The 13,150-nt window shown below is 35.0% G+C and overlaps 1 protein-coding gene across 2 annotated transcripts in view; it reads left to right on the top strand.

Annotated features, from left to right (window-relative positions):
- LOC105208771 (uncharacterized) overlaps nt 1–13,150 on the top strand; it is a 71,953-nt gene that overhangs the window by 54,013 nt on the left and 4,790 nt on the right. Inside the window, exon 3 of one of the 2 annotated variants that reach the window (XM_054232604.1) lies at nt 5,202–12,183. The exons of the other annotated variant lie outside the window; for it this stretch is intronic. The gene's annotated coding sequence lies outside the window, so the exon portion shown is untranslated. Of the gene's footprint in view, nt 1–5,201; nt 12,184–13,150 lie in introns of those variants that run through there. 2 annotated transcript variants of the gene reach the window in all.

Here is a 13,150-nt window from a genome sequence, read left to right as displayed (position 1 = left end):
AAACTTTAGCTTAAATTGAGTTGTGAAAGGTATGGATGAGATGAAACTTTATATTACATTGGCCACAAAAAATAATTGGATTAAATTTCAAAATTTTCACAGCACAAATGAGGCGATCATATTAGGTAACAAAAATTTAAGTAGTCCTGACATTTAACGCTCTAAGATCTCAATTTTGACTAATCTACGCAGGAAAGAATTCAAATTTAAAAGCCAAAACTAATTTTTATATATTGCAAATTATATATCGCTGCTAAGTATTGTTCAACTATCATCAATATGGATATTTCAATTTCGATATTTTATTGATAATAGGAGGCTTGTTCAAAAAATAACGGGAATTTTCGTGTTTTTCTTTGTTTTGAAAAATATTTATTCATTCGTCTACATTAATGCTACCGTCTTTAAAATATTCTCCATTCGATAATATGCACTTAAGCCAGCGCTACTTTCAATCGTCGAAACACTTATCAAAATCGATTTTTGGTATAACCTTTGACTCTTTCAGAGTTTTATCGTGAAAACTGTCTCTCCAAACCAATGAAATATTAATCATATATTATTGTATATTATTCCCGTTATTTTTTTAACACATCTCGTATATAGGAATCTGTCTTCGGCATAAACTTACCGAGGTATGGATTCGACAAGTACATACGTACTTATAGGTACATACCTCTGCTAAATTAGTAATCAATTAAAAACAGTTGCATTGTTACAAACCGTTTTGTTTTTCTCAAGAAATAATTTTGTTTTCCCACAACAAAAATTAAATAATTCACACATAAATCGCTGCCAATTATTCTTAGCATTGTTGATTACATGCCAATTCACAAGCATTCCCCAATAATCGCCGCGAATTAAAAGTGATTGCTCGAAGGGTATAATTAAATTTTAATTAACATATTAAATACAAAGCAAACATACATATGTATGTATGCAGTTAAACAAAACAAATTGTTTAATTATTCCATAGAAATAGTTGTGCAGCGATTTATAATGCAAATAATAACAATAAAGCAACAATAAAAATTAATTTCAAAAATGTTTAGAAAATGTTTTTGTAATTAATTTTATTGCGTCGGCCAGCCATTTGGTACATATGTATGTGCTAGCGGTTGTTGTTGGCATTTATGGTAGAGGAAAGAGTTAGTGTCGTGCCGTAAGAACGACTAGATTCTTTAAGTATGTACATATGTGTGACTAGCTGCAAAGCAATAAATCCAAATCAATTCTACTAGAGGCAAAACATTTATGGAACACGTTTTGCATTTTAATTACTATTTTGCATTGTCTATGTTTATATATTTATAAACATTACATACAGACTTACACATGTTTATACATAGTGGCAATTGCGTGTGTAAACGGCGTCGAAATGCATGCTTAAATGCAACTATGTATAGATATGAGCGCCGTAAAGTGTATTTTACGTACAACAAATTGTTTTGTTTTGTCAATACATAGTTGGTGTTTCATTTGTTGTTTAATTGTTTTACAATTATATATATATTTTTTTTTAATTAAGGTTTACTGTTATTCAATTAAATGCTGTTTTTTTTTTTAGTTTTTCTTCAATAATTTCGTACATAACTACAATTTTATAGCTTAATCGTTTTATTTCTAATTTTATTTTGTTTTAATATATTTAATTTTTATTATTATATTATAGATTTTATATTTTTAGTCTATTTAATTTATTTTATTATTATTATTATTTTCATTTTTTAATTCGATCTTAATTTATTTTACTTATTTACTTTTTTTATTATTTTATTTATTTACTTATAATATTCAATAATTTTTAGTTTGATATAATATTAATTACTATTTTTTTTTATTCTATTATTTAATTTCATATTATTAAAAAATGTATAATTATTTATTTTTTTATATTTATAATTTTACTCAATTTAATTATTATTTATTATTTTATTATATTTTTTATTTTAATTCATTTTTATTAATTTTGAATTTTTTTTTTTTGTCATTTGATCGATATTTTTATTTACAATATTAAAAAAAAAAATTTTGGTTTGATTACTGTTTTTTATTCTAATTTTTATTTTATATTGTTAAAATATATATAATTTTTATTATTTTTTATAGATTTTTTATTTTAGTCGAGTTAATTATTATTTATTTTTTTTATTTATTTTTTATATTTAAATATACACTACTAATTTTTAAATTGAAGTAATATTAATTCATAGATTTTTATGATTTTTATTTAAAAATATTTTATAAATCAAAAGAATTTATTATTAATATTTTACTATTTTATTGATAATATTTCTTTTTTTATTAATAAAATTCTTGAATTTTTTTTAAATATTTTTGACTATAAAAATAATTATATTTTTACATTTTTTCTACATCATTTTTCAATATTTTTATTTTTTTCTCTTAGTATTATTTTAAGATTCACATAATTGTACAAGCAAAATATTTGCATTCCATTTTTAACTTTTAATTTATAATTTATGTGACAACTTGAATGTCGCGCTCCCGTTTAATGCGAGTGCGCTTTCTTTTTATGGCAAAACAATGACAGATGTGCTTGTTTATTAATTTATTTATTGTCTGATAAGAGTGAATGGCAAGTTGGAAAATTTATGGACGTAAAAAAAAATATTAGCGTATAACCTGCGCCCACTTCTTGTCAGAGTCACACTTGGACCCACAGAGGCAGTAAAAATTATCGCATGCAATAATTATAATTATTGTTTTGAATATTAGTACGCTCTCCGAGCCCGAAGATAATCTGATAAGATAATGTGGGCAATATCCAGATTGGATATATAGAGAAAGATACCTCTGTATTAGCTCTTGTTTCGCGCACTGAGCCGTATAGACTCTTATGTACGACTAATATTCAATTTAACCTCACTTTCTAAACTCACTCCCACTTCCAAGTTCAGGTGATCAACTGACACAACTTGTGTAGCACTACTTTAAAAGCAAGCCTCAGAGAATATAGTTTCCTACTACTTTCTCCCAGCCTTCCTCGCAGGGATGTGTGCAATTTTTCCCGCCACATTGTTGTTTTTACTGCTGATGCTCCGACTATCGCCAACAGCAACAATTCTAATGCGTCAATAAGTTGCTCAAATGGTGCAACCGCGAAACAAGTTTCAATTGCAGCGGCGTCGCCGGCAACAATAACAAATAACAATAAACTCAAACACAACAACAACACCGATTTAGCATTTGCTCGCGCCAACGATGATGATCTGCGCATATTAATTACACAAATTAAATGGCAGCGTTGCAAAATGTTGCAGCCGCAATACCGAAGCCGCAACAACAACAGCAGCAGCAGCAGCAACGTCGCTGTGGTGCGACATAAACAAATTGTGTGCGCACAGCAAGCAAAGGAGGGGGTGTAGGAGGAGCAGGGCATGTGAGAGCGCACATACAGGGCGGCAAATTGCGACCACACCAAACAGATCATTGACTGGCTGCTTGAATTGCATGCTTCTCGTTGTTGTTGTTGTTGACGTAGTCACTGTCGTTGTTCTTGTCTTGAAATGCAGCTACATAGATCGTTGCGCTTGTGCGGCTTCAATGCTGACAGCTGTTTGTGCAGAGAGAACGCCTACAAGGAAACACCGTCGTCGTCGGGCGGTTGGCGAGGGTACGCCGCCAGCAGGCGGGTATTTACATATACGAGTCCAAGAGCATGTGTGACAATCAAATCAAGCTGCAATGCCAGCAAAGAAGGGCAATGATCGTTTTCCCATTTATGGTTGAACTATGAAAAGAAATGCTGATAGTTGATCATATAAAAATAGAAAGTGCAATAGCAACGCGATCGGTGAGAGAGCAAGAACGTCAATATAGCACACTTCACTGATAATGGTAGGGTGGATGAGAATATACGAAAATTTAAGGAAGAACCTTCAAATTATGAAATAATAAGTTAAGATCCAGTCTACCTTAGACCAGCCGATAATTATAAAGTGAATAAGTGAAGTCCTACTAGAAAGTACTTCAAAGACTGCTTGTATCTTTGAAAAGATGAAAGATGACAGAATGCTACTTCGTTCTGGATACTGTGGAGGTTAAACTCCTACTTATCCGGACTGAACCCCGACATTCAGAATATAGATATGTCCTGCATGTAACAAGTCCCCACATGATACTAATCACCTCGCTTCATGTCAAACGAATCCGGCTCATCCAACACCATTCTCCCTATGGTCCGCCCCTGCCGAAATAGCTCGTTTCCTAAGCCTAACATTAGATGACCGCGATGAAAACAAGACTTATACTTTTCGGTGCAGCAGGGATGTCCTATATCTAGTCCATAAATTGTGGCTTTACCATCCTAGAACCCTGCTTGATTCAGTAGCCTTAACTATGACTAATTTGTATGCATTACAGGTCTACATATTTTCCAGATCTACTCACTCTGTTGGTCTACGACAAGTTTCAGTGCACTTTTCCCCAATGAAAGTTCTCTAGCTGTTTGCAAGTGCAATTGAAGGCAACTCTCTTCAACTCTGCCAACACTATTCGTTCAACTTCTCAGCACTTGTAATTCTGCACTCTGCACTTTTCTTTTTTGTTTTTGGTTCTCCTGCTTTTGCCGTTGCGCTTCGTTGCATTTCCAGTTGTTGTTTTTGTTCTTGCATTACTGTTTGTTACGTTTGATTGCTGTTTGGTTTTTATTGCCAACCAGACAGTCAGCCATCGTCATTGCAAAGGTTGTTGCTACTATTTTGTACTGTTATTAGTGGTATGGTGGGTATTATTAAATAGCTGTATCTCTCTCTCAAGTATGTAAGTGCAGTTTTTCATTGTTGTTGTTAAGAGTTCTTGTACTGTTTGTTTTTTTTTTGCTGGTGCAGTGTTGTTGCCTTCTTATTTGCTGGCGATTGAGTGTTGATTGGCGCTTTTTGGGTGTGTGTGTAAGTGAGTGAGGTGTGTGTCTGAAGTTCTTGAATTTGCAAAACGGTTTAGATTATTCAAGCCATTCTCTAAGTTTGACTTTTTGTTTTCCACAGATTGCAGCACATTTCACGTCTGAAGAGAGCTTAGCAATTTGTTTTTTTTTTTCTGAATGATTTACCGTTGCACGTGTAGTTTTTTTGGACTTTCCTAATTTATCTGAATACAGCAGCATTATTTTGGTCATTTCGACAAGTGCAACTTTACACTAAGTACCCAACTGAGATTCCATTCCCGTCTTGTTTTAGGTGCAAAAGCGTGGGCGATGTCAACCAACATCCAATGAGATGGCACTAGGAATTTTCGAGAGAAAGGTTATGCGGCAGATTTATGGTCCTTTGAACTGTGGCAATGGCGAATACCTCGGACGATGCAACGATGGGCTGAATGAGTTCAGCGAATAAGGCAGTGAACAGCTAACTAGATCCGAATGGACGAAATCACTCCAGCTTTGAAAGTGTTAGGTGCAGTATCCGCTGGTGAGGAAGACCTTCACTCCGCAGTAAAGACCAGATGGAGAAGGACATGGCTGCACTTGGGATTTCCAATTGGCGCCAAACAGCGAGAAGAAAGAACGAATGGCGCGCTGTTGTTAACTCGGTTATAACCGCATAAGCTGTGTCTACAGAATACTGATACTTTTAAAGTTGGACCTAATATGTCTAAAAACCTTCTCGAAGTGCAGAAGATATTCCGAATGTGTGTAAAAGCTTGAAAAAATAATTTTTTTAAATCAAAAACAACAAATAATAACATTTTTGCAAAGTCTGACTATACGAGGTATGTTCAAAAAATTGCGGGAATTTTAAAATGTTTAACTGTTCAAAAGTCCAGTTGGAAAAAAATTTACAAGCATACATAGACGAAATCGGTGAAAGAGCTAAAACTACCCCAAAATTCGAGTTTGAGGAGTGTGGCGACGATTTAAAGAAGTGCTGGCATGAGTGAATAGTATCGAATAGTGGAAATTCCCGTTATTTTTTTAAATTCCTGCATTGTGCATATTTTAAGTTAGATTTCCCGCCATTCATTGATGAAATTCATACATTTCTGTTTATAAAATAAATTAACCTGTTTGTGGTAAGGTTCACTAAACGCAATTCCAGATTTTTCAAGCACTCGAGAATACAAAAAAAAAAATATTTCAACGTAAAAGCCGCTTTATACTCTAAATCAGCTCAAAATATGTCATTATTATTTACTATTATTTGCACGAGTACTTCGGCACACACAGCACCAACGAGAACCGCGCGTCGCTCCAGCCAAAGCGTAATCAACAACAATTACAAACAAGAAACACACATACCCTCCTCGTGCCCATAGAAATCGTACACCGCACAATGTGAGCCAAACTGTCAACATAGTGGAAGACAAAGCAATCACAGGCAGTGGGTAGTAGCTGTGCCAACAACAACGGACAACAGATGCAAATGGCAAAGAGTTTGTTTATATGTACAATAACAATAACGATTATGTTTGACAATTGACTGCACCAGAGCAACGGCAAGAACAAAACGAGCAAAATATTGCGCAATAATATGTATGTATGGACGCGTGTGTGCAGCAGCAGCTACAATTGAAAATAAGAAATCAAATGTGGATGAATGTGGCTCTGCCTGCATTTGGCATCAGAGTAACTGATGAGCCCACTGCTTACTGAAATTACAGAAGAATGCAAAGCCAGCAGAGCGAGTCTGCCAAGCAACTGTGCTACTGCAAGCGAAAGGAATCGCGCAGGAGTCTGCAATCGACGCATATTGTTGTGAATAGTAAAAGAAAATCCGAATAAGCGCATGTACGAGTATGTGGAACCACACAGAGCTCCAAACGCAGGTAAAAGGTAAAAAAGCTGCAGACTTGTAACGAATGAAAAACCTAAAGCGAGGTAAAATGGGCGAAACGCATGCTACTAGTCGCTGTATGTGTGTGTGAGTGTGTTTGCTTGTTGCCGGTAGTTTGAAAACTAGTCTGCAGATCTTTATTACAAATCTCTGGCGACGCAACAGATCGATTGCAATCAGTTGGCCGATAGCGTGAGAAGAATAGTTAACCAGGAGAAGTCAGCAATGCGCGCATTGCCAATGGCAGCGCGACGCTCTTAGAAGAGACGGAGAGTGGGGTGAAGTAATCAAACATGAAGCAATAATGTGATTAACCCTAAAGTGATCGCGTGGACTAGGAGCAGTTGAGACAGTTTGCGGCAAATTTAAGAATTGTAGGCTTTCTGATTTCGGGATCAATAGGATCATGATCAAATAGATCATTAGATCATAACCTCAAATTGTGAATATTTTATTGAATCAAACACAAAATAGTTAATTTATAAAAATTCGAAAACAAAATTAAATATGTATTAAACAAGTTATTAATGTGCTGATAACAACAACAACAATAACAACAACAGCAGTTGCAACAAACTGACGCATAGCGCTCATACTATATATTAGATGAACTTGTTATGAATACAATCTTTGTTGCAATGTTTATATTGTTGTTGTAGTTTTTGTTATACTCTCTGCTCTGCAGCTTAGTTTGTTGTAGTTGCTGCTTGTCAAGCTGCGCAAAGGCATGTGCTTAATATTGTTATTATTGTTGTTGTTGTTGCATGTGCAGCAGCATTGTTAGCTTTTGTAAAATGATACTACAACAGCAACAACAAAATTCTTATATATATGTATACATGAGTCCGTGGTTAGGCGTATAATTCATTCTTGTTGTTGCTGTTGTTGTTCTTTTTATTGTACTTCTTTACTTATTGTTGCCATTTTCGCTGTTGACGCACCAACATGCCGACTAGTTTTACAAGTTACAACAACAACTATAGTAAATTGTCCACTTTTCTGTCGACGCAAAGCATAGAAAAATGTGCTAGAATTGCAAGTTGGGGAAAAAAAGAAGTCAGAAATGCACCAGCCACATAAACGGGAGCAAAATACATACTTAAGTCACACATTTGTATCTTGTAGATATGCAATTTTGTATAAAAGTTGATTGTTTGCTAAATTCTTCCTTTTTGCAATGTGATAATTTTGTTGTTATTGTTTTGCTCACTTTTATGTATGCTAGTATGTCTTAAGAGGGGTACCAAAAGTTAACTGAACTCCCTTTACATAAATTTGGCGCCCCCTAGTCAAAATTTCATATTCCATTTTAAGTATTCGGGACACGATAACCGAACCGACCTCTGAGCGTACTTTTGCCATGAGAAGATTCTAAAAAAATCTTTTGGTGGTTCGGAGTCGCTTAAGATTTATAGGCCCCAAACATTTGTCGAATAACATCAAAACAAAAGTGGAGAAGAAGCTCTAGTGAGGTTAAGTCAAACGATGCCGATGCCAATTATACATATACTTATATATAGATACATACATACATATATATTTGTACAAGCAATACACCTTTGCCTAGTATCTAATATATTTAATAAGCCGTAATTCGCCAAAAATCCGACACCTTTTGAATTCTTAACTTAAGTTTTTATTTGCCTTTACTGCGCCGTCATCAAATACTTAACCGTAACTTTGGGTAATTATGTCGTTTTGAGCTGTCATTATCGTTGATTGCTGCATTAACAATTTCATTATCATTGTTTTTGTTTTTGTTGTTTTGGTCATGCCGCTCAGGTGTTTTAATGTCTTTGGAGCGTCTTCAAAGCGATTTTGTCATTCCAAATACACTGCTATAATAACAATAGTGTTATAACTTGACTAACAGTACTTTTTGCGGACTGCCATCTTTGACAATTGAAATGCCAGACCAACCGCGTCTAATAGTTTTTTGCACTTTTTGCGACAAAGTGATTTCATTTTATGGATTCCTTACCTTTCCGGACTTTATTGTCACATTGCTTGGCGCGCCGGCCGGCCGGCTACTCATGTGCATACATATGTACATATGAGTGTGCAAAAATATATTCACACCAACAGATATGAATACATACACGCTAGTCGCATAAAAATATCAAATCTGTTAAATTTGTTGTTGACATTTTTTCGCTTTTGCGGTTTTCGACTGCGTCGCAAAGTGAAACCTCACAACAACCGACCGGGGCAATGAAGCGTTGAAATATCAAAATATTTGTACGAGTATGCTATCAGCAGAGGGGAATTTAATTTGAAAGAGCATATGTATAAAAAAAAAAAAAACAAAAAAAAATTTTAATTTGAAAAATATTTGATGACTTAGCATTGCCAACTCTTCTTGTTGAACGTCATCAACCAACCGCCATTTCTTTGCAGCATGTGTGCTTACGCGGCTGTTGAACGTTGAAAAAGTGGCTTTTTTCCTTGTTTTCCGTGCTTGTGGCGTCGCGCATGCGCACAAGCTCAGCCACCCAAGGCACTCAACCGTGCTAGCGGTGCACAGACGAGCGTGGCGGCATTAAGCCGCGGTGGACGAAGCGTCGAAAGCGCGTATAAGCCGCAACAAAACAGTTTTGGCTGCTTCCACTAACCACCACCTTGGCTGTTGCGGTCATGTGCAGTTTGTTCCGTTGGCATTTGCCGTTAGAAGAACGCTACCGCCGCCCTCCCCCCGGCTTAAATGCTAGTGTAGTCACTGAGCCGCAAATAATTTTAATTTTTTTTCCATTTGTTTTTTACGCTTTGGTTTCTCGACTGCGTTTTTTTATGGCAAATAATTATTTTTTACTTTTTACATTTGCGTTTGTTTTCCACATGAAATTGCCATTTCTTTTACGCTTCGTTTGCAACTGACTAAACTGGACAAACGCGTTGTGTGGCTGGTGTTTGGTGGTGGAATTCATGCCACAAGTTATGTCATGCCACATATGGCTAGTTGTTATGGGTTAATGTTTACTTCTTATTGCATTTTTCTTTTATTTTAAGAAACTGCACAAAAATAATTATATTAAAATATTTAATTATCGGTGTGAAATTGCTCACCAGTCTTTGTTATAAAGTGTTCCAATATTTTTTTTTTTTAATTTTTTTATATTTTTTACTATTCTGTGTGCTAAAATTTTCGTAGCGTAAGTAATAAACCTACTTTGAACTAAAGTCTTGTTACTGAAGTGCAGCATGTGTCTCACCTATGCAAATTATTCATTTCGAATAACTTTTCCAATATTTTCAACATTTATTTCTCGCCTATTTTGTTCCAAAAACAATACGCTTCGAATTGCCATTTTCCTTTGCGTCATTTTGCGTTGAAACATGTATTTAGCCTTCGACATTTAAAGCAGCTCCCAGCACCTGCAAACCTAACCTTAAGCCTTGAGCGCTACACTCACTGCTGCACTGGGCCGGTCGAATGCAGGTCGCATGTATGAAAAGAGGGCAACTGCTGCCGCATTCTACGTAGTGCAGTGCAATACGTATTTAAAACTAAGTGTGCCAAGCTCCATCGATCGCATAAACGGCGTCGACCTTACGCCAGCCACTTGCCTTTGACTGGGCAGCTTTTAACGAACTTTGGTACATTAATGTGTGTGTGTATTGATAATCATCACACGCATTCATTAAAAATATTATTTTTCTTAATTCGAAAATTTTTTAAATATTTTTTTTTTTTAAATAAAAACGACACAAATGCATTTTCCTTTCCAAATTTTGTTTGAGGAGCTGTGTTTCATTATTTTGGAGCTTCGTTTAATTGGCTTACGGCATTTCGTTGGATGCCAGCTTATTTTATTGTTATTGTTTACATTTGCTCGCACTCAAGTGTTGTTGTTTTGCTTGTTTACATAAATATACATACATACATACATTTATATGTATGTGTGTAACTGTTAAGTGTTAACATTCGATTGTTACGATTTTATTAATTTTTTCTTGTCGCTGTGCATGTTTAGCAATTCAAATTCAAATTTAAATTCAAAAGAAGCAACAACAGCGCAGTCTCTGAACGGAAAAGTAAGAAATAAATAAGCGTAACAACAAAAGCTTTTAGTAACAACAAAGACTGAAATCGAAAGGAAAGGGAATTTTAGCAAAAGAAAACAAATGATTTCAATGCAATTTCAAGGCAGTTAAGCCACCAATTGCTGTCGCCTACAGCGTTTACTCCAAACCAACAGCGCTGTCCAGCCCCCCCAACTCTCTATATGCGCCAAGCGCTAGGTAACTGTGAAAGTGAACAGCCGCTAGTGTTTGGCATATGGTAAAGCTGAAATAGACACAATAACAATAACAACGCGCAAAATAACAATAACAATAAAAAAGAGCAGCGCAGCTGTTACTATTTATTGTTGTGCCATTTGGAGCATTTTGTTGATGAGAGATTGTATGGGTATAGTGTAACAGCCAGAGTATCTATCTATGGTGTTACCCCACTCAACTGAACTGTCATAACCTATAGAATCGCCAACTATAAACATATGTATTCATACATATGTATAAGCTCACATTGCGGCTCCTCCAGTGCGGGCATGGGAGCGGCGGTTTCTCTGCGCTAGAGTTAAAGATAATTTATTTCGCGATGATGAGTTGATGATAACTAACACATTGGCAATAACGGCGAAGATGATGCGTTGTAAATTAGAAAATTTCTATAAAAAAAACGCGAACAACAAGCCCCAGCAGCGTGCTCGTGTGAGTTTCGTATTTGAATAGGACGGCGTTTGAATGCCAAATTATATAATTAATGCATTTTAAATTGGATACATTAATGTGATGCGGTAAGGCAATGAGCTGTGCCAGCCAACAAAGGGAGTATGAATGTGTAGAAAGTGTATGGTGTGTAGTTGACATGACAGCTGGGAGGGGAAACATGGTGTTAATGCTGGCGACAATTGGGGATAAGGAGAATGTTAAATTGAAAGAAAAAATGGGCGTAGTTGCAGTGTGAAGGGGTTTTCGATAATATTTTATTAAATATACATACATATTTTTGTAACCAAATTATATATCGTTTTAAATTTTAATTGTCTAACCCTCCTACACGACTACGCCCATTTTTTTTTTTTCGTTTATATGTAGTTCTCAAATTAGTATTATAGTATTTTTGTATTGGTTTAGTGTATTATTTAGAGAATTTGACAAAGTAGAAAGCTTACCTTGAAGTTGTAATTTCGAAATGAACAAGAACAACAACTGTGGACGGAGTGGTTAAGTGTTGCCTCTTGGGTTAGGTTGTAGTCGACGGTTTTGGTAAAGCACAAGATTATATTCTTTTTATTTTTAGCTTTAACTTTTTGGTTGTTGTCTGAACAAAACTAAATGTATTTAATTTTAGATTTTAGCTTGTTTCAAATTGTTTTCATTTAGACAGCTGAAAATGAATAATTAGTAGCGATAGAAGCCCTTTTTTACTTTTTAGTTGCATATATTGTATGCCCACAGCTGTTGTAGTAATTTACAAATGATTTTAGTTTTTTTCTGTTTAAATTTTTAGATAACTATAAATAACACAAGAAATATTTGTTAGAAAATTAAAACAAATAATTATGTATCAGCAATTACATTGTTAGCATATAAGCAATTAAATTCCTTGAAATTCCAAGAATTTCTGACACATTACTGCAATAACCGTCAACCCCTTCCAAAATTTATTTTCACTTTGGGGACATTGCACATACATATACTCTACATAATTGTTATTGTTTTTTTTTGTTGGTCGCGCGAATTTAATTACAAATTACACGCTTAATTTCTTAATAAGTCAGCAGGCCTGTGGTTTGGTTAAAAAAAGCATTGAAATGCGAATAACATAGCAATAACAATGCAGCAAAAAATAAGAAAAGCTGATATTTCTTGACATTGGCTGACCACAACGACCGGCTGTAGCTAACGGCAAGTCTTTGCTTTATTATATAGTGTATTAATTTTTTTTTATTATTTTTTCTTTGCTGATTGGTCACAACCGCTGTCTACGACGCACGCAACGGCACTTGTTCGCAACGTTGAAGGCGGCAGCTGCGGCTTACAAACGGCAATATTGCAGCTACTTTTACACTAATTAGCTTTCTTCTATTTCCACTTGTTTTCTTTTATTTTTTTTTACACAAATCATATCTATAAACGATTTTCGTCTAGCTTTCCATTTTGTTACACTTGCTGCGCTATATATTTTGCAGCTGAAATGCGATTTTCTTTTACTATTTGCTTTCTATGAAGGTGTCTCAAACGCTTTCTAACGGCAGCGTCAGCGACAGCAGCGTTAATTGCATTAGCACAACAACATATAGGAAAACAGTACAAATCGGGTGGAAAATGTACACATACACACACAAACACAC

The sequence above is a fragment of the Zeugodacus cucurbitae genome, chromosome 5 (genome assembly GCF_028554725.1).
Source record: "Zeugodacus cucurbitae isolate PBARC_wt_2022May chromosome 5, idZeuCucr1.2, whole genome shotgun sequence".
NCBI classification, from domain to species: Eukaryota; Metazoa; Arthropoda; class Insecta; order Diptera; family Tephritidae; genus Zeugodacus; species Zeugodacus cucurbitae.
This window is presented reverse-complemented; position numbering and strand designations above follow the sequence as displayed.